The 21124-nt window shown below is 45.7% G+C and overlaps 1 protein-coding gene across 11 annotated transcripts in view; it reads left to right on the forward strand.

Annotated features, from left to right (window-relative positions):
- ZNF536 (zinc finger protein 536) overlaps positions 1–21124 on the forward strand; it is a 431821-nt gene that overhangs the window by 112171 nt on the left and 298526 nt on the right. For all 11 annotated transcript variants that reach the window (XM_079117612.1, XM_079117615.1, XM_079117611.1 and 8 more), the window contains one exon: positions 3431–3546. The gene's annotated coding sequence lies outside the window, so the exon portion shown is untranslated. The remainder of the gene's footprint in view (positions 1–3430; positions 3547–21124) is intronic.

The following is a 21124-nucleotide window of genomic DNA, read 5'->3' on the forward strand; positions in this document are numbered from 1 at the left end:
TTTCACCAGTTGAGATCCTATATTTGCAAGCACAGAAACCATAAAACACAATCCAAAGATGAAGTGGAATTTCTAGCAATAATAATAACATGATCTTCAAGTCAAGCTAAGAATGAGACTGTTTTATAATGGGTCACAAAGTAATTGTAGAAGGGTCTTCTGCCTCCACCAAAGCAGAATTAGAAAACTCTTCTGCATCAAGCTCTCGCTTAGAGTATCATGAAGAAAGCCTTCGTATTAAGATGACTTGTGCCAAGATTCCTTTTGCACTGCTGAGATGATATTTGACCTTGCACTCAACTTTCCTTGCTGTATGCGACTCCCAGTTCATACGTGTGCTCTTCCTGCTTCACATTCTGTGTTTCAAGTATTGGGCTGCAAGGATTCTTTGGATAAGTAGAACATTGACTGGTAGCAGGCTAGCATGGGGCACCTGTTGGTGCCAGAAGTTGTTTTTGACCTTTACCACAGTAGGAATGCTATCCCTCCCTGCAGGCAGCCTGGGTGGCCAGTGGGAAAATATTCCTGTCCTCCTGTAGTTAACTCGGGAGGCACCTTCCTCTTCCCAGGGTGGGTGACCTGTTTTACCTGTGTATTAGGACCCTACCCACATTGAGTCTCAACTCACATCCAATGAAAAGAGTTCTTACTGTACTCTGGTTCCCTAGGTAACTGAAGCATACACTCAAGGACTGTAGGGAAAGGAAGAAGTAGAGGGAACTGTTCCTCCCAGAGTCCATGCTCCATTCACCTGGGCCCCAACCCAGCCCTCTACAACTAGCCTTGTTTTTGCCTATTACTCTACTTGATTTAAAATACAAAGCCATAAACACTTGGGGCAGCCAGCAGCATGGCCGGATGTAATATTAATTTCTTTTCTGGTTTATTTGTGAAGGAGTCAACCATATAAATCACTTTAAGCCGCTAAGACAGAAAGTGAAATCGCATCTTCGGATGGAGAAGTATAGTGTGTTGCCATTAAAATCTAAGAAAGTGTGATCAATTTGAGATTCTTAATGTATAGTTTTGTTAACCTTGCTTTAGATCATCTGATGCGCAGGAGGGTCCCACCCCCTCCGTTTTAGTGTGAAGTATTGGGTACCTATCGGTGGTGTATCATCAAAAAGTCTGGTGTCTGCTGGACAGACTCTTTGTGATACCATGCTTCACGGCTTGTTTAATTAACAGCCATTTTTGACCTAGACTTGTTATAAAAGTATTGCTATTCTCTCCTGCTAAATTATGTCTAATGAACATATTTGCATGTTATCAGATATAGCAATATATCATTTCAAATTTCGGCGTTTAAGCCTGCATCACTCAAAACAGCTTTTGTGGATTAGTAAGCAGGTGAAATCAAAAATCTCATTTCATATCTGACATTAATAACTTTCAGGGGGAATGAGCATTGGCATTTATGTCTGGACCAGAATCGAGCCCAATGTCCTAGAAACACAAGGGCAGCAGACAAACCTACTCACCAGATAGGAAAATAAATCATGCATAATGCAGAATTTCTACCTTACATGTTAATTAATGTGTGCAATCAATTACTGATGTTACAATATGAGAAAGAAACTGGTGGGGAATGGGGTAATAAAAAATACCTATAGATTTATCTGCTTCTTTTTTCTATTTAAACAAATAGTCTTCAAGCCTGTGAATGCTGTGTTGAGACATGCTCTGAATAATAAGCATCATAAAATCTAATCAGATTTATAAGAGGAATTGATTGTTGTGGCAGGAGGAGAGGGTGGAAAATAAGCTGAAATTTAAGTGTTAATTTTTATGCTAATCCACAGTGGCTTCATATGAAGCAATTTTGTTCTGTGCCACAAATATAAAATTGTCCCTTGCAGAGAAATGTCAGCTTGCTAGACCTGAAAGCAGTAATTTATTAGGTATGTTTCTATTAGTATGTGTCACAGTTGTTAGCAGGCTATACACACAATGGTGCTTCATACTTATCCTCCAAGTCTCAGAATGTTTCAGCTCAGTGGCTGGAACGTGGGGCATTAATACATTATCATATGCGGGGTGGTCTGTGCCCTGTGGACAAAAGGCTATTTAATACAATTTAATGTCATTCTGAGAAGAAGTGGAAAAATAAAGACGGGGAATAAAATGGCATCTGTGTGTTTCACAGTGCACTCATGCACAAACCCTCAGTTTAAGAGGTATGACATTTCTGCCAAGAAAAAGAATAAAACTGGGGCATTTTTTTTATAACCTGTTCCCCACTGCAGTATTTTCCAAATGCTATTAAGTGATCGATTTACACGGCCACATGATGATGTCATCCATAAGAAGGGGAATGCAGATGACAGCAAAATACTAGTGACAGTGACCTTGTTTCAGAATCCTTGGAACCCTGTCAGCTTTGCTTCCAGTATATGGTTTCAAAGAATGTACTTTTTGGACAATATCTAGTTACTGGGTAGTGAATTAATAGAGTTAAGAGTTCTGATGCAATTCACATATAGGTCAATTACATGCGCCAACATCTGCTCTGTCACTATCATTTGCATATAGCATTCATATGTTAATGATGCCTCTTTTTACTCAAGTAATATATTTAAAAAACAAGATTTGCATATCAGTTTGGATCAGTATATTACAAGCAATTTATCATTTTCTCCTTCTTGTTATGATTTTAAGAACAATATCTTGAGTGATGGCTGCTATATTTGAGCACGGCTCTGATTTATACAAGGGACCCCTCGGTGGGGAAGCTTCCATTCTAAAGCTGCTTAAGGCCTTATAAATCAATAATGACACAGATGGACTGGTGATAATCTATTTAGAATGCCTGATAGCAAATATTGTTGCACAGATGATTAGAGTGGTAACTGTTTTAGCAGAGAGCCTTTTCCTCTCTCTGTAAATGGGAAGTTTGAACAAAAAAGTGCTTGCACATGGACTTCATGTCAGGCAATCTTCTTGCTGGGTCTGGATTGCAGAGGGGAAAACATGGGGAGAAGAACAAAGAGACTTCCCGCTCCTGCCAATATAATCATATCAATCCCTGTTTCTTTAACAAAACAGGACCTCTTAATGGAATTGTGTCTTCAGGTGTAAATAGCATTAAAAGCTGCTTCTCCTCTCCTCTTTGCCCTGATACAGCGCAAGGAGTGAGAAAATAAAGTGGAGGTTGTCAGAAGTGGCAGCTGCTTGGAATCCTGATAAATATAAGCTTTTATTGATCTGATGAAAATGAAAGATCCCAGTGCTAGGCAGTATTTAGCTTCTTGTCTACAGCACGTCACCGGTGGCCTTGCATTGGGATAGATTTCCATTCTCATACACCGGATTTGATTTCATCTTTAACCTTTTCAGTTGAATTTCCTTGACCTCTGCGTATTGCTATGATTTGGTGAATTTGTTACATTTCACTTTACATCATTTCTTTCTCTGTTTTCTTTTGTGATAGGGAGCTGGGACGCCCCTCTGGCAATCTGTCAGTGCCTGGATCAACTGCATCCTTTCTGGGGTATTTTGTCACCAGACTGACGGTCCTTAAGACAAGTATGCAGTTAAGCTGCTAAGGTAAGTCTTACGGTTCTAGAACACTTCCCCCTGGTTATACCTCATGACCTTCCGCTTTGTCCTGTTGACCTAACACAAATCCAAACCAAATAGCCCCTCTCCCCGCTGGCCAAGAGCGTCCTCCCAACCTCTGCCTGCCCCAGGTAGGATCACCGTACCTGCCCAAGAAGCTCTGGGTGAGTGGTGACTGGCAGGACCTTTCCCAGTGGAGACAGGCCTTCCTTTGTGGTTTGGGTGTGTTTGGGGACTGGCGGGGCAAGGGCTGGAGGAACAAAAGGATCATGAAAAAAAAATGTTATTTTCCCCTCTGTGGTTTAATTCCTTTCTGAAGTTTTCTTCTGGGATAAAGATGAGGCTTTGGTTCAAAATCCTGAAGGTGCTGCTAACATATTCTGGTTCCAAGAAAGTGCTGCTGTTATTTTGAGTAGTTTTGATACAACCAAATCAAAGTGAAGATTTGAAATAGCTTTTCTGAAAGCCCAAGCTGAAGTCATAAATTATTCTGCACCATGATTCTTTCTGATAGTAAAACCATACCTCTTTGCCTGACATTGCTGAAATGTGGAAAAGTGAAAGTTAAAAATAAAATGAAACATTTAAATCTCGGCTGTTGAGAACCTCAGATAGACATCAAGGCCAGTCGATAAAGGCTCCTATCAATTAGACTTCCACCGTTATCATCCGATATTGGTTTATTAGCAATTGCACAGGTGCAGGGTTCCAGTATTAAGAATGTGAAGGCCTAGGGGGGAAAAAGTGAGGAGATGCTTATAAAATGGAAAGCGAGGGTCTGGGGGCTCCGGGGTGCGCCTAGAGGTGGGGGACAGGGCAGTGGCAGCGCCACAGCCTCATATGATCTTGCGGAAGAAGAATAACTGCAGCAAAAGGTTGGAAGTTTTCCCTGTTTTACCCCCTTTATTTGAGTTAGAAAGTGTTGATTTCACACTGCGGTGAGTGTTTTCCAGCAGCTTCTTGGTGGGTGTATTCCGTGTTAAGGAAAAGGAGCAGTGAACACCAACAGTTATAGCTGCTGTCGGGGGACGGGCGGGCCTCCCCTGGCACCAGCGACTTCACGGAGCAGTGGGTCTCCTCTGGCGGTAGGGACAACCCACCAGCTTCCCGGCTCTGGGCTTCCAGACTGAGCTGTTTGGCTGGGTCCCTCCTCAGCATATCGCAGGCAGGAACAATTTTGGGTTCCATAGCTGTTTGGTTGGGAAAACAAGCCTGCAGTTGCCAGTAAGGTTTAGAATTTGCCTGCCAGATAAGGGAATGTCTGCGAAGACTATTTTCCCTCTTGGGAGGCAAAACACAGATGGGGGAGTTAGGAGTCTTACAATATTTAGCTGCTACATTGATGGTAGGGATTCTGCCGCGTGGATGCTCACGGTTTCTGAAGGCCCAGTTTAGCATCACTGCTGAGGGCCCCGGGTAGGAGAGTGGGTAGACTGGCTGTTGGGGAGGGCTGGGGAGAGAGCGAATGCACCAGCTTGTTCTGGAATGTTCCACGCTCTGTGCTTCTCGAGGTGGAGGAGGAAGCACTGCCAGGATGCTGGCCGCTTTCTCTTAACCGGCTTTGGTAGGACAAGGGAAGAGAGTGGGCGCCCCACCAGTTGGAGATGGAGCAGGAGGGAGGGAGAGTCTTGTGCTCCCCCCGCGGGTGAGGCAGAGCCGTCCTTTGCCTGGACTGAACAGACTGTAGAAGAGGGACTCCAGCTTCACCAGGTTTTCGGCCATCAAAGCACACTTTGAGTTTCTCACCTGGGCCTCCTAGAAGGTAAAGAACAATTACAGTGTCCCTTTTTATCTGCAGGGGACATGTTCCAAGACCCAGGGTGGAAGCCTGAAGCCGGCTAGTACCAAACCCTATATGTACTGTTTTTCCTAGTCATAAAGTTTAATTTGTAAATGAGATACAGTAAGAGATGAACCGTCATAGCCAATAATAAGACAGAACGACTACAACAATGTGCTGCCATAAAAGTTATGTGAATGCCGTCTCTCTTGAAATAGTCAAGACAAATATTAATATTTTGGGACTGTGGTTGGCCTGGGGTAACTGGAAGCGCACAATGTGGCACTGCGGGTACGGGGGACTACTGTATGTGGTGTTCTGAGGGATTGGTCATGCGAAGACAGGGAGATTTTTTTTCCTGGATTGAAAATGCATATCTTGGAATAATTTGGGGGGTCCTGTAGACTGGAAGTAGGATTGGAAGCTTGTATCCAAGAGCAAATTCTGTCCTCTGGTGACCCAAAAGGGGACAGGTGTTAGAAATAGGCAGAGGCTATTTGGGAACTTCCCTCCTAGTCTGTCCCTGACTTTCTGGACCCAGAACATGGGCTCCTCGGGCCCTGGAGTTGGACCACTTCCCCTATGGCCTGGAACCATAAAGAAGAGCAGGTGGAGGTTGAGTCTGGGGCGGCTAGCCCAGCCCTGAGACGTTTCTGGGCTGCTTGTCTGCTGGAGACTCTGGCTCTCCTTTCAATTCTTTAAAAAGGACACTCAGCTTTTTGAAGTCTTGTATAAAGCACTTTACAAATGCAGCTCCAGGAGAGCCAGATCGCCACCCTTAAGCTGCCACTCCATAGAAGCCTAAGCCACCTGTTGATAACTGAATCTCTCACACTCCTCTGAAAGTGAGTTCCCATCCCACCACAACGGGTATCTCCAGAGGGTTCCTTGCACGGATTGGAGGCAGAGCCTCATCTTTCAGAAAGGCCCCATGCTTGGGTGGTGAGGCCCATCAGTGTCCAGAGAAAATGGTGCTCGGAGCCCATAGGACTCCTCTGTCTGAGAGATGCACGTGGTCCCCACTGTGCGCTGGGCACCTGCAGTGCTCTGGGGACCATGGCCACATGGACCTTGGAAGTCTGATCCTGTGGGGGCTCTGCTGTCCTCCTGTAGACACATGAGTCAAGAGCCTTCCGGTAGCAGTAATTGTTCACTTAAATGCCACAGGAGTGGTACTTTGAAATCATGGGGGAGGGAGTGAATAATTGGGATTTCTGTGTGACAATGATGATAAGCCCTGCTTGTGTGTGTGAGGCTTTGAGTTGCATTTGATCTTCACCAGGAGATTTCAAAGCTCACTGAGGTCAAGATCCCCACAGACACCACTGTAGCCAGGAAAGGAGCTAGGAATGGAAGTTTCCATCACTCACACGCTCCTTGGGAGTAAGCCAATCAGGGACAGTCTTAACTCTAGAGGGAAGGCAGAGAGGAGCTCATTGTGATCTAAGCATCCCTTGGGATTATCTCAGTGGGTCCGCACGAATTCCCTAGCAGGCAGATACCATTATTGTGTTCCATTTTCCTGATGTGGAGTCTGGGACTGGGAAAGTGAAGTGGCCCACCTTGGGTCACACAGCTGGTCCATGGAAAGGCCACATTCTGAGCATGGTTCTTCCTGATTTGGAAGCTACCGGGCAGCACTGGGCACATCATTGGATAAGACAATCAAAGTCCCTGCCTGCAGGAAGCTTGTGATGGGCGTTAAGGGCAGGAACCAGTGAAGAAGGCAACCAATGGGAAAGATGATGAGAGAGTAATAAAGAGAGTAATAAATAATGGAAAAAAAAACGAAAGCAGGAGAATGAGGGGAGGTATCTGTACTTGAGGTGTATGCCCCACCCAAGGGATGCTAGAGGTAAAAGGTCTGAAGGGCATGGAAGAGCCAGTTGGGTAAGAGTCTGGGGAAGAGCACTCCTGGCAGAGGGAATGGCACATGCAAAGGCCCAGTGGTGAGGAGGAGCTAGGCATTTCTGAGGAACAGAGTATAGGTCAGTGTGGTCAGATGGTAGTAAGCTCCGGGTAAGAGTGGACAGGTTGAAGTGCTTGGATGGGGCATGACTTTGTAGGCCACGATGAGGATTTCCAGCTTTCTTTTGCAGAGCTGAGGATCAAACCCTGAGACTGGTGCATGTGAAACACTCATACAACACTGAGCTACCTCCTAGCTCCTCCTCTTCTGTTATGTTACTTTTAACCAAAAGGGACATCTTGAGGAAGATGCTTGAAGATGCTGACTTTAGGTGCCAGAATTCTAATGGCTTGAAATGGTCCCTGGTGGTTTGTTTACTGTGGTCTTTATTTTTCGCCAAAGGGATCTCCTGGTGACTGGTCCAAAGCTGGGAGCCAGGGATGGTTTGCAGGCCCTGGGGGTACAGGAAGGTGGCCAGCAACACTGGGGTGTATTTTTGGAGCAGCAGGGCCCTTGGCTGCTCCTCAGGACCAGCATGAGCTTTCTGCTCAGGCCAGGGAAGCCCAGGTCAGCTGAGGGTGCTTGAGCAAAGTTATAGGTGAAAGGGTTCTGGGGCTCCCTTTGATTTGGGAGCCTTGATCAGGCTTCATCCCCGGGGTAAAAGGCAGTGACCCTCAGGGCAGTAGAGGCATCAACTATTCCCTGAAGTAAAAAGTAATTCACGGTGCGCCTTCTGATGACATGCAGGGTGAATCTGAGTGAAGAGCCTTGGTGTTCTTCATAGCCCCTTTCCTTGGGCAGTACAGGTGATGTTGCCTGGAAGAACTTCCTTTTCAGGAATTCCAGAAAATATAGAGCCCAATGGAGCCCAAGGGCTAGCAGAAAGCTTTGCAATCAAAGTCACCTTTATTTTATCAATGAGACAACTGGGACTCAGAGAGGGCAAGGGATTTACCCAGTGTCACACAGCAAGTTACTGGCAGAGCCACAACCAGAACCTATATATATGTGTACCCAACTCTCTTCTCACTGCAGAACTGGCACACCCTACCCTTCAGGCAAGTCCAGATAGGTTGGGGCCACTCTTAGCTGAAAGGGTGCAGCAGTTTGTGTGGGAGTGGAGTGGGGGCACGGGTTGTGTTTTCTTTGTCTCAGGAGCTCCCGCGGCACCTGGTAGGGTTCCCGGCACCCTGTGAGTGGTGAAGGATCCTCGGTTGATTATTGGTAAATGAACCCCCTTGCATTTGAAACTTGCCATCGTTAGAATTTGTTGTACCTTGGTTTAAGCAAACCTAATGTATGACATATCCACGTTTCATTCCAATATTTTTGAGGTGCAGGGATTGCAAAACTCAAGGCCTGCCTGGGTCTGATCTGTGCTAACACCCAAGCTGCAACTGGGCCATATGTGATTCCTAATACCTATGCAGGGAATTTGAAGGTGTCCCTCGGGTATTCCAATAATACCATTTTAGGGATACGGAAGGCTGAAAGTTTTGGACAAAGATGATCAGTGCCGAGCCACTCAGCTAAGGGAAGGTTTGGATTGTACCCTAGAGTATGTTCCTGGTGAGAGGCACCCAGGCAGGCAGTGGCCCAACCAGTGGCTGTGTGTCCCTGCAGGCCTCAGCTCTTTCAGGGGGTTGTCGTGGCCCCAGATTCAGGTTCAGGTGGTCATGCGGGGAGCTAAGTATGTACAGAGCTGACTGAGGAGAGCTGGCGAGTTTGAAGGGGCACTGCCAATTAGCTCCCATCAAGCGTGGCTGCTTCGGGGACATGGGTGGAACTTGTTCAGGTGTTCCGTTTTTAAAGAAGAGTCAAGAGAAAACAGATTCTGGTTCTTTCCCCCCCCCTCCCCAATGCAGGCAAGTATTTAAGTTTTTGAAAATCCTTCCACGAACACAAGGGGATCTGTAGGCTGGATGAAGTCTCCGCCTGCACTCAGCACTGAGCACAGGGTCAGACACAGAGTGGGCACTTGGTAAGGACTGGCCAGGGCTGTGCTGGCTGTCCACAGGAAGGCCCAGGTCTGGAGATACTGTACAGTGCGTAGGGTGGGAAGAGTGTGCAGGTGGTTGGCCTCACACTCGTTTCTGCTGAAAATGAGTGTGCCAGGACACTGTCTTCACAGGGCAGGCCACTGCCCAAGGAGGGGCGGCCATGGGAAAGCACTCCTCTTCTGGGAAGGCTTGTGCAGACCTCCGGATCCCACCTTCTTCTCTGCCTCCCCAACACCTGAGTTATGAGGTGCCTGCCCATGTCCCCCGGGGAGTGAGATGCTGGCTACTGCTGGGTCCCCATCCTCCAGGAGGAGCGCACAACGGAACCCCCCTCCCGGTAGCAAGGATCTGCCTGAGCAAAGACTCTGTCTCTTCTGAGTTTTGGTTTTGGGTGTGGTCTGTGTGCAAGGCTGATGCACTTACTTTTCTCACCTGCGTTTGGGAAGAGGCATCCTGACTGTTCACCAAACTGAAAGTTTTCCCCCTGCTCTGCTGGACAGGGCAGTCTGTGTTGACCCTAGAATAAGGTGAAAGGACAGGATGCTTTCTGATGTGGGGGACCCAGCACAAGAGAAAAAGTGTTGTGGTCGCTCAGCCCATCATTGCCTTTCCTGGTCCGTTGACTCTGTTCCTTCCTGCAAAGGGACCCAAGGTCCTGGGCTTCCCTGGGATGAGAGGCCAGAGGGTCAGAGAGACAAGGAGGTGACCCAGCAACCCCAGGGATGGGGGAAGAAGGCTGGGTAGGCCCCCATCCATCTGCTGAGCATTTTCTAGGCCTGCCAGGCAGGCTTCCACCAAGAGTGCTTTCCACGTGCTTGGGAAGGGGTGGGCTCGTCTCTGGGACTCACTTCCTGTTGGCCCTGGCCTGGCTCCACTCATTTCCGTGCACTCCCTGTATCCCGTCCACATGCAATATGGAGTTTCTGTGTGTGTAATATTATTTGTTTTTATTTCTGTAATCCCTTTATTGTTTGCACAACTGCTGTCAGACTGTTGCCTGAAAGTATCACAGGATAATTGCAGAACGCCTGCATAAGTAATTTCTTATGAAATCGGGCCTTGTCTGCATATAAAATTGTTTTTCGATGCTGCATACATGGACTTCATTATACCAAGGCTGTTTACCGGGCGTGCACCTTCCCCACAGGCCACAGAGACGGGAGGGCCTGACACTTGGAAATAATGAAACACTATCATTATTCTTTTTTGGTCATATGACATTCCTAGAAGGTGACAGTCCGTCCGATGTGGTCAGAGAGCCTGGCCTTCGAAAGGAGGGAGGCGAGTGCCGAAATGAGGACCGTGGGTCTGGCTTTCCGGGCCGCTGCTGGGGAAGGCCACTCGCTAATCCCAGCTTGCACCGGGCATTTCTTCCGACCACATTTCTGCGATATTAATGGTGTGTGGTAGTGAAAGAAATGTGTTTTATTCTCGAGTCTAACCCTGCTGTTATCAAAGTAACTTCCAGCTTATTAGCGACAAAGGACTTTTCTCCTCTCTGCTGCCCTGTTCGCCAGGGCTTCCTGAATTAAACTGCTGTTTCCTGTCCTTTATATGCATGACCACATCTGGGTAGCCTGCTCACAGCCCCGCTCTTAATAACAATCACCTTCTCTTTCAGTCTCTGTTGATTGTTTCTAATTCACTCTGACAGATAGTGCCTGACAACTAGCCGGCTTTTCCCTCCCTCCGTGACCTGAAGTTACTCACAGCACTTATATAGTCTGTCATTTTTAATATTTGATTTCATTTTAAGTTATGTGTTTTACTGAGAAGATGAAACCAAAAAAAAGGGGACTTGTAATGGAACATAAATTTAACCCTTCTTGCCACCCGGCACCAGCTCCAAGCACTCTCCTCGTGTTGGTGGGTGACTGTTTCTCCTTCCATGTCATCCTGACACTGCTCCTGAGGTTGCTGCGGGCTTTTCTTTTTCTCCCCTCCACCCACCTTCTTCTTCTTCTTCTTTTTTTTTTTTCCTTTCTTTTCTTTCTTGACCTTCTTTCTTTCGTTTCAGGAAACAAAAGCTTCAGGTCATATTTTTTCCCTTTAATGGTGCTCGGTGAGTTTATGGAGCAAATGATGGTACTGGCTTTCTGCTCTGCCACCAGCTCGGAACTCAAAGACCTTTGGGGGTTTGCTGTGGAGTGAGGGCATCAGGGGAGAGGCCTAGAGGACCAGCATCAATGAAGGCGTCAAATGCACAGTGGTCTTTCTTTTTGGAAATGCTTCTCTTGGTGCCAACTGACTAGGCAGAGAAACCCAGCTCTCCCTGGTTTGGGGGTGAGCCACTTGGAGTGGGGTCTTTCAAAGAGCAGGGACTAGGCATATGATGGGGTTGAGGCTGGACATAAATTTCCTTCTGCCACCTTCTCTCTGAACCTGCTTCTCCACCATGGGCATCCCTGGGCATGATGGGCATCCCACATCACTTCAGGGTTCACTCCGAAGTGACTTTGCCTTTGTTTGCCACAAGACAAAGGCTCCTGTGTCCCTCTTGGCCCTTCAGAGGTTGAGAGCTGTAAGGCCATGCATTAGGTCAGCTTTGCAAATGGACACCACCAAATGGAAAGAAGCCCGTTAACCCGTGACACCTCACGTCTGCTGCTGGCCCTTCTGTGGATGGCTGTCTGTTCCACACAGTGGGGCAGGGACAGCTGAAGAAGTGCAGGAAGAGGAATCTGAGTTGAATCTCAGTTCAAAAGGTTTTGGCTTCCACCTTGCCCATGGTGGCCCAGCTTGGCCTCCCTGACTGAACTTCCCCTTGAACCTGTGAGCTGTCACTCTCCCTGCCCTGTTCTTCTACACCCTGGGTCCCAGAGTTTCTTTGACTTTCCAGCTGCAGCTATTCCTAGGGTAGCAATGGACCAGTCCAAAGGGCAGAGTCCTGTGGTTTTCCTGGAGAGTTCAAGGGGACAGGAATCTGCTTTTGCACTCTCCTGTTAAGGCAGTTTGCTGGGGACCATCCAGCTCAGGAGGGTCCTCTGGGAGGCTGCCCTGTAGGGACTACCAGGCTTGGACACCAAAGAAGCAAATGGACTCAAGTCAAGCCTGCATCTCTGGCCCACAGTGCAGATGTTCTAGCTGCTTCCTCTCCATTTTGCTCTTGGGTCCAGGCCTGTGGAGTGAGGTCAGCATGGGCCAGCCATGTCTGTCCTGACCCAGCTGCTCCCACGGTCACTCGCTCACTGGGGGTTTTCCTTGCCCAGGCCTACCTCTTCTAGAACCCTGGTTCCTCCTGTCTTCCCTGGGCATTGTGGGTAAACCAAGGAACTGGCTGCCAAGTAAAGACTTGTGATCATGTCCCTTTCCTTCTTCTGAAAGTTATCTACACTGATGACATTGCATGCTGCTTGTATAGTTAGTTTGAAAGTGTTATCTTGGTTTTGAGACATGCTAATGAAAGAGGAGGATTATGCACAAAAAAAGTAAGATGGGCACCAACCCTTGCTTTTGGACCCTGTGGCATACAGATCTGTGTTAACCAGTGAGTTAGTTACCTGTTAGATATCAGATAGATGGAATGGCTTCTCTTCTTCCCTGACCAAGAGGGTTGTCATGGGCAAGGATAGGGGTCAGCAGGGATAGAAGAGTGGGAAAAAAAGTATTTTGCTTGTCTTCCGTGACCCTACATATTTGTAACCTTCTGGGGACACTAGGCTCTCCCTCACACGTTCTTGTGACATGGACTGTGGCAGTCATTGGCAGTGGTCCTGATTCTTACTGGCCAGAATGGTCCTCACATATGCCCCAGCTCAGTGAGATATAAGGACCAGGGTGACTGCTCCCTTCAGCTCTTAGGAGGGTAGTCAATATAGACTTTAAAGAAGGTTCTGAATTTGAGATTTAACCTTCAGCAAGGATAAATTATTATTATCCCCCTTAGATCAGATGACTTTTGGCTATAATTGATTCTTATTTAAGAGTCAGAAATTGAGGGTTGAAATCAACTAAAGACTTTGGTTTGGTTATTGCTCAACAAAGACTCCACCAATTACCTGATGGGTTGGGGCAAGCCCCTGAAATTTTAGACTGGCAGGTGGAGGGGACACAGAATTCCTCATGTTATCCTCTATCTGCTGGAAGCTCTATAATCCATATTTTCTTTGCAGTCAGCAGCAGCAGCATCTGTATTCAGTTGGGATCAGGCCTGGAAGATCCTCAGGGGCTCTGTTTTTGACCCCTTGAGTTTTCCCAGGAGGCAGTGGATAACCAGGGCTATAAATGAGCCTGGCTCCAAGGCCTATCCCTGTGGACTCACTGACTGCTGGGCCTAATAGAATGTTTCCTGTTGGGAAGTAAGTCACATACTTCTTCAGTTCAGTTTGAGCCACCCAAAATGTATAGAGCCCTGCTACTCTATCAGGCCCCATCCTAGGCCATGAGGGGCTACAGACACAGAGGGGAGAAGATGCGCAGAAAGCCACATAGCAGAGTTGGACGCACCTCAGGAATTAAGATGAGAGTCAAGAATTCAAAGCCAAGTGGGGGAAGACCAATTCATAAGAGCAACAACAATAAAATCTGATAAGTTCTAAATGGAGCTCACCATGGTGGCTTTCCCTGAGCTCAGTACTTACAGAAGTACTCAGTACTTAAAGAAGAGACAAAACACACTAGTTGTTTTGCTTAGGAAGAGTATCACAGAGGAGCTGGCATTGGAATTGAACCTTGGAGGATCAGGAAGGTTTTCATGAATAGACGTGGGTAAAAGCAAGAGAGGCATTGCTTGCAGAGGGTAGGGATTTTTTGGATGCATTCACAGTTGGGAGAGAAGCAGTCGGGGGTTCATATCAGATATAGCCAATGGAGGAGAGAGCTGTGGACCTCCTGGGGTTGGGGTTGGCATGCTGGGGAATTAGTGGCTCTGCTGGTTGGTACTTAGGACACAGGTAAGCATGAGCAGGCAGGAATGTGGATGTGGGTGGGAGAGGCCGTTTGTTAAACTGGTGCATGGAAGTGGCGTGCCGCAGAATGTGATGTGACTCTTTTCTCTGTTGGGATGCACTGTGACCTCAGGGAGAAAGAGGTAAAGCAGGATAATACTGTGTCGGTCCTGCCCATGGTGCCTGGCTGCAAGTTGTCCCCCAACACTCTCGGGACAGACATGTGAACTCTATGGAGCAATTGGCTTTTTAAATAATAAGAATAAAGTGATTGCTCTTTAGAAAACAAAACCACTTTATATCCATCAGGGTCATACACGTTTTTCTTTCCACACGTATACAAAAGATGTACTCTGGGTTACACAAGGGCCACATATATGCCAATGTCAAGAGCAGGAGAGAACAATGAAACAATTGGCAGATTCATCAGTTCTTCTGCTTATACTTCAGTTCCAAGAGTAAAATGTTAGTTTGTTCAACTCTCTGCTTTATGCCTTGATCACAGTGTGAATGTGTTGACTAAGCTTAGCTTCCTGGTTGGAGGGTCAAGACCCCTGGCTTTTGAACATGCTTATATGAAATCCAAACATTCATGGTCACTGGTGATCTGAAATCAAGGCACAACTTATGAAACGAACACGTAATTATCTTGTTTATTCAGGGTATAAATAGAGTTCATGCATTTTAAAATTTTTCTTCCTGATAAGGACTTTCGCCAGCATTTGGTCTTTAGAGAATCGGTCCCTCTCCCTCTCTCTCATTTTTTCTCTTCCTCCCCCACTCTCCTTCTCTCTCCCATCCCCCAACACCCCTGTTGTCTGTTTTCTCTTTCTCCTCTCTCTTGCCTTCTCTCTCTGGTCTTGTCTGTTTCATAAGGGGAGGGACTTGCTGGAATTGGTGTGGCTGTCCCTAGAAGAAGTGGGACCAGCCAGCTGTTCAGTTCTTCCTTGACCATTTCCTGCTTCCCAGAACAGCTTTGGCAGAAGAATAGCTACCTGTCCAGAGAGGGAGCTACCTGTCCTTGTCATGCTTACAGATCCATTAAGCCCATGTTGTTTTTGATGGCCCTGCCAAGGACCAGATCCAGCCTAGCAAGGCGGGCGTGACTGAGGCCCTCTGAGGCCCTTCGTGCAGGGGCCCAGCTCCTGTGTGGGAAATGATCCCTCAGCCCTAAGCCAGCCCTTCCATCTCTCTCTTTTCTTATTTTCACTGTGCCTAGAACCACCTGCCTGTGTACTTAGGTTTCTTTTTTAGGTAGACACACTTTTTAAAATTAAATACTATATTTAACTTTGTCCTAAATAATAGTATCTAGGAAAGCTCTGATTTGATGTTCCACTTATATATTTTTCATATTAAACATTAAAATAATTATAACTATGTAAGTATTAATTAGTTCTTTCTGTATATTACCTAAAATCACGAGTGTCTGAGTGGTCTGCGTGCAGCCCTTAGGAATCACCATGTGGCCCTGTTTGGGTTGCTTGTTTCCCGCCAGGTTCTTAGGATCTAGGGCAAGTTACCTGGGGGAAACCCCTACCTCCCCTGACCCCTGAGGAAGTCCTTGCCACCCCCTCCGGCCCATAGCAAGTTCCCTCTGTTCTCACGGGGGGCCTTTCCCTTAGGATCACTACTTGTCATTTATTCATGTGCTATTCTGGTCACATCGAACCATGCTATGAACCGTTGCTCGACGTGCTTTCAGACTCAATCACTTTCCTTTCTGGATTGTAGGATTCTTGAGAGCAGGCGTCTTGCTCTTCTGTGTTAAGCCAAGGCGCATGGTGGATTAAGCAGCCGTTGGTCTGTCTACTTAGCATCTATCATCTGTGTGTCAGATCTATCATCTGTCATCTATTATCTATGTATCTATATAGTTATCTATGCTTCTATCACCTATTATCTTTTGTTTTTGTATCAATTTATGTAGCTACCTATAGATCTATCACCTATCATCTACCTATGTAGTTATGTATGGATGTATCACTCTATCCTGTAACCATATGATATACCTTTATGCCAACTTCCTATTACATAACTATATCTACCTATCCATCATCTACTTCCTATCTATCAATCATCTATTATTGATATATCCACTGAACAATGTATCAGCTATCCATGATCTACCTACTTCCCATCAATCTACTCATCTCCTGTATCATCCATCTGTCATGTCTCTTTTTACTTGTTAAATGTAGCTGATATTCTAGCAGGAGGAGACGGGTAATAAATATATAGATGAGAAATCAGAAAAAGATTAGTAGCAATAAATATCACATGAGAATTAAAATAGGGATATCTGAAGCAGAGGGACCTGGGGCTGAGAATGAGTGATCAGGGAAGTCATCTTGGGGAGGTGACACTGGGTGTGCAAGCCCTGTGAGAGTGGGGCTGTACCTGAACAGAGGACATAGCTCATGTAAAGGCCCTGAGGCAGGTCCAGGTTGGCTGAGTTTGAGTTGCAGAAAGAGAATTCAAATAGAAGGGTGAAACGTATTTATTTACAACAACTTTGACAAAGTTCAGTTTTTCTATTCCTCACTTCTTAGGGGCCATGGCCTTTTCCCATGCTTGTCCCGCATGTGGCAAAGTCATTGGCGTGGGAATGGGGGATGCTGGGAAACAGGAGAGGCTGCTTTGACTTTCTCTACTAGGTGAACAGATCAGTGCCTTTAATGTGCATTTGATTTCACAGGTCAGAATGGAACCCAGGCTGCTTTGTTTAACCAGCCCTGAGGAAGTGCCGTGATGCTGGTCCAGCCTCTCACCTCTGAATGCTCCCATGTCTGATGCCTTCTGCTGGGGAAAACTGAAAGTAGTTTCATGTCACTCCCCAGCAGGGTTGGAGGGCTGGAGGGGAACGCACCATGATGAGGCCAGCACTGACATGCTAATATTTCATTTTAATCTTGAGTGCCAGGTTACTTTCCAAATGAAGTGTCTCGGGCAAGGCTCTAACTTACATGAAATAAAAGAGTTTAATGCTAATTAAATATCATCTGACTACTGAAGCCATATTTATCGATGGTCTAAAAGAACACCATTGAGGTGGATAGACTGGGAATGTGTCTTTCCTAGAAATGCACCTTAGTTGAGGGACTTCTCTGCAATTCAAATGTGCTTGCCACACACATGACAGAGCCATGGGCATGGTAGGGGTTGAGGCTGGAAATCTGAAGAGGCTGCTTTGGCTTTCTCTACCAGGTGGACAGATCGGTGCCTTTAATGTGCATTTGATTTAGGAGATCAGGGTGGAACCCAAGCTGCTTTGTTTAACCAGCCATGAGGTAGTGCCCACGATGCTGTTCCAACTCACAGTAAGTAGTGGAGTCTGGAGTAGACCAGGGTGAGCAAATTCTAACCCCACTGCAGCATCATTGATCACAGGGAGTGGCCATCTCATGTGGAGCTTCCTGTTACTGGTTTCCACAACCATCTCCTTCTCCTTCCTCCTTTTCTTCCTTTCTTTGTCCCAATCCTTCCTACTGTTCCCTCCCATCTCTGCTTTGTAGTCTACTAAGAACAGAGATCCTCACAGTTGTGAAAGTCTTCATGCTGGGTCCGACCCTTTTTATTCCATTTACCTTGTTTCCAGTTGTCTTGAGCTTTATGCTAGTTCCCTGACCTAGACTTTGAACAGCTCGAAGGCAGGGCCTCGGTTCCTCCTTCTATCTTGTGCCTCCAGGATTCACAGATGGTGTGGAAGGGGCAGAACTTCCAGACTCTCTGCGAGGAAGGACTTACCTGGGCAGACCTGGCTTTGTGAGCTGTGTGTCTTTTGAGCTGGGTGGGGCCTGGAGAACAAAGGCCTGTTCTTCCTGTCTGCTTTCCAGCTTCTCTTCCTTGTGGCTTCTCGGGACCTTGTCTGCTTTTTCTTCTCTTCCTCCAAATGGGTAGGCTAAGGGCTGCAAAACTCTAGTGCCTGCAGGGGCAAGAGAATTCCCCTCAGTGAATGAGGCTGTGGCCACCAGGAGAACTGGTGGTTGCCTGTGGGAATGCAGGCCTCGTGTTTTGACAGCTTCAAAATTTTCAAGCAAAACCAGGAATCTGGATTTTCAGATGAAATTCCACCAGTTGACAAGTCCGCCATACTTCTCCTAAATGGCCATGTGAGCCAAACTGAACACACGTGGGCCTCAAGGTACAGACTCTGGGACACACCACCTCTGAGGACAGTTGCGTGGACTCTGCAGGGGAGAAACCAGCAGGATCCAACTGGAGGGGGAATGGTCGAAGTAGGGTCCTCAACAACTCCCCATTATTTGCAGAAGGAGAGTCACCTAGAAAATGCTTGGAGGACTCAGAAGTCATTTTGCAAGAGAGGACCCTGATGTGGCTCTCAAGCCCAGGAAAACTCATTCTTCCATCCTAGCTTGTCTGCATCCCACCTATAATTAGCATCTGAAATTTCTAAATGAACTGCCTAATCAAGTAAATTTAGCAAACTTATTGTGAAGTGTTACCAAATCCTCTTCTTCCAACTGTCCACACAGACATCCGCGCCACCTTGCTTGTCTTTGCTATTTGCAACTGAAGTCGCTTCCCTGTGCTGTCTGGCAGCCACGCAGACATCCCATTTATGTGATCTATAATGAGTTTATTAGTGTTTCACTGCCTTGTTGCTATTAAGTTTTATCAGTTTCAGCTTCAAGAGCACAAGGTTAAATTTTCAATAGAGTTTTCGCAAAGTTTAAGTGGGATTAAGATTGTTAAAAATAGGTCCAAATGGTGGAACCACGTATTTAGTTTGGAGATATTATTTCCACCCACTAAAGGATTTTGATCTCTTATTTATAAATTTAACACCTTTCTGATATTCAGAATGGTAGCACAGGGCTCGCATTTTATTTTTACCAGCAAAATGCAAATGTGTTAGCATTGAAGATCAAACTGAAGGCGTGTCAGTGAACAGCAACCCATCTGGGGCTGTGCAGGGCTGGGTATGATTGCTGTCACTGTCCCAGGGTATGACTATGACTGGCCATTACTTTGACCTGGTAAAATAGTCATTTTAAAAGAAAAGGAAAGGTGCTGCTACAAATCGCAAAAGAGATGAGTTGTGATATTATTTATTCCCTGTACCATAATATAAGCAGTTTCTCTTATGAAACCATGTGTGTTGTAATTGAATATTATTTATCTAGATCCCTCCTCTAATTCTTGAGCAATTTTTTTTTTTTTTTTTTTTTTTTTAGGAGGAAACCAATTCAGAAGTTTCTTCTTTTGCTGCAATCAGAATAAAGTGGTTCCACTTTAAGGTTAAGAGAAAAAAAGTAGTAACAGGCTGAGCTGCTATTATGGAAGGTTTATTATTATTGGTCTGTAAGCTAGCTGGGGGCTTAAGCACAGAGCAGTTGGATAATTTAGCTAGCTCTTAGATCCAATTAAAAAAAATCTATGTTGTGTCCACAGTGGGGGGATGGCCGTAGCTGAGGAAGTGCTCTGTCGTTGACGGTGACACACCTGTGGCATCCTCTTGGTTGTATGCAGTTTGGGATGCTGAATGTTCTAAATCCTCTCATTATTGCCTTATAGAAGACAGACCCTTCAAGCAGTTCCCCATTTATCTGAGATTACCCGTTAAACTCGTTAAAAAGCAACTGTGGCTCGTTCACTCAATTGGCTGTTGGGAAGATTTCCGTATTCCTCAGCAATGGCGACAAGAATGGCTTTGATGAGTGAAGGGCTACACTTTTTCTGGGAGACCTTACCTAACTTCACTTATGACTGCAGTTGAATGGGGTCTGTGCTGGGGTATTACGTATTTCTCTAACTATGGTCTCTGTTGTCAATAAAAGCAGATTTAGGGAAATTTGAACTAAAACTTCAGGGTGTTTTTGTCCTTTGGGGGAGCAATACACCGTAAAAATTTTGAGCTTTGGCCAACAGCTTTCCCTGACTGTGATTGCAAATTACTGTAGTATGTATAGATTGCTGGTGGAACACTGTTTGAGGAAACCTGTATTTTATAGAATGTCACTTTTATGCACAATCCAGGCAAAAGACAGGGAGAGAACTAATTTAGACAGCAGACAGTATTCTCTTGAATGGGGATTATGAAAAAAAAATATTTACAAAAAACCCAGCTCTGAATATGGCTTTCTATTTAATCATTATTACATCAATCATCAATATCAATACTTAATAGCAAGCTGATAATGTAGCCAGTAGGTGAAACAGCTATTAAAAAGTGTAAAAAAAAGATTAATCAGGTGGGGGGGTATTAATGCTCTCCAATTATTTAATGATAAGTACATATTTTTGAAAGTGTTTGTTTTTAATAATCGACTGGAATATTAGTTTGCAAAAATGTAATTGCTTCTTAATTTCACATCTTAGCTTCTTTGTGCTGGGTACAAAGGTAGTATATTTCTGTAGTTATTGTTTGCAGCACTCCGTGTAAAAAATCACGTTCATTTCAAGAAGCTGTTATGGTATTGATTCTGGTAAAGACTTCCATTAACTGACCAATCTAAATCTCATAAGTGATGTCAGGATAGTTATGCATTTGCTTGGTTCAAGTATTCAGCCATTATGTTAGAATGCAGGCAGTGTCTGAATATGGCTGTTAAATTATTTCTAAATACCGAACCAGAACAGCTTAACAGTTCTGCAGTTTGAGACTGACACAAAAATGACAATCTGCCACCTCTTTGTTTTTTAAATATTAACGTTGTATTGGGATAGTATTTTTGGAGTAAAAACCTGTGGCACGAGAGGATAAGTGACATAAACAAAGGCAGCTGGGCTTCATGAAATAATGGAACAATAAGGCCCTTGCAGCCGCTCTCATCACTCTAGTATGTTAATTAGCATTCTGTTGTGGCCGCAACACTGAAAACATGTAATCTGTATTGGTGTACAGTACAGCTGTGAACACACATTCTTTTTTGTGAGTCCCTGGAGTTAGCCTTGCCATTGGCATATGCGTTTGGGCCAAAAGTCAAGCCATCACCACTAAAATAGCACACTATAGCAGCAAAATGTC

Source organism: Sciurus vulgaris (genome assembly GCF_902686455.1).
Source record: "Sciurus vulgaris genome assembly, chromosome: 17".
NCBI lineage: Eukaryota > Metazoa > Chordata > Mammalia > Rodentia > Sciuridae > Sciurus > Sciurus vulgaris.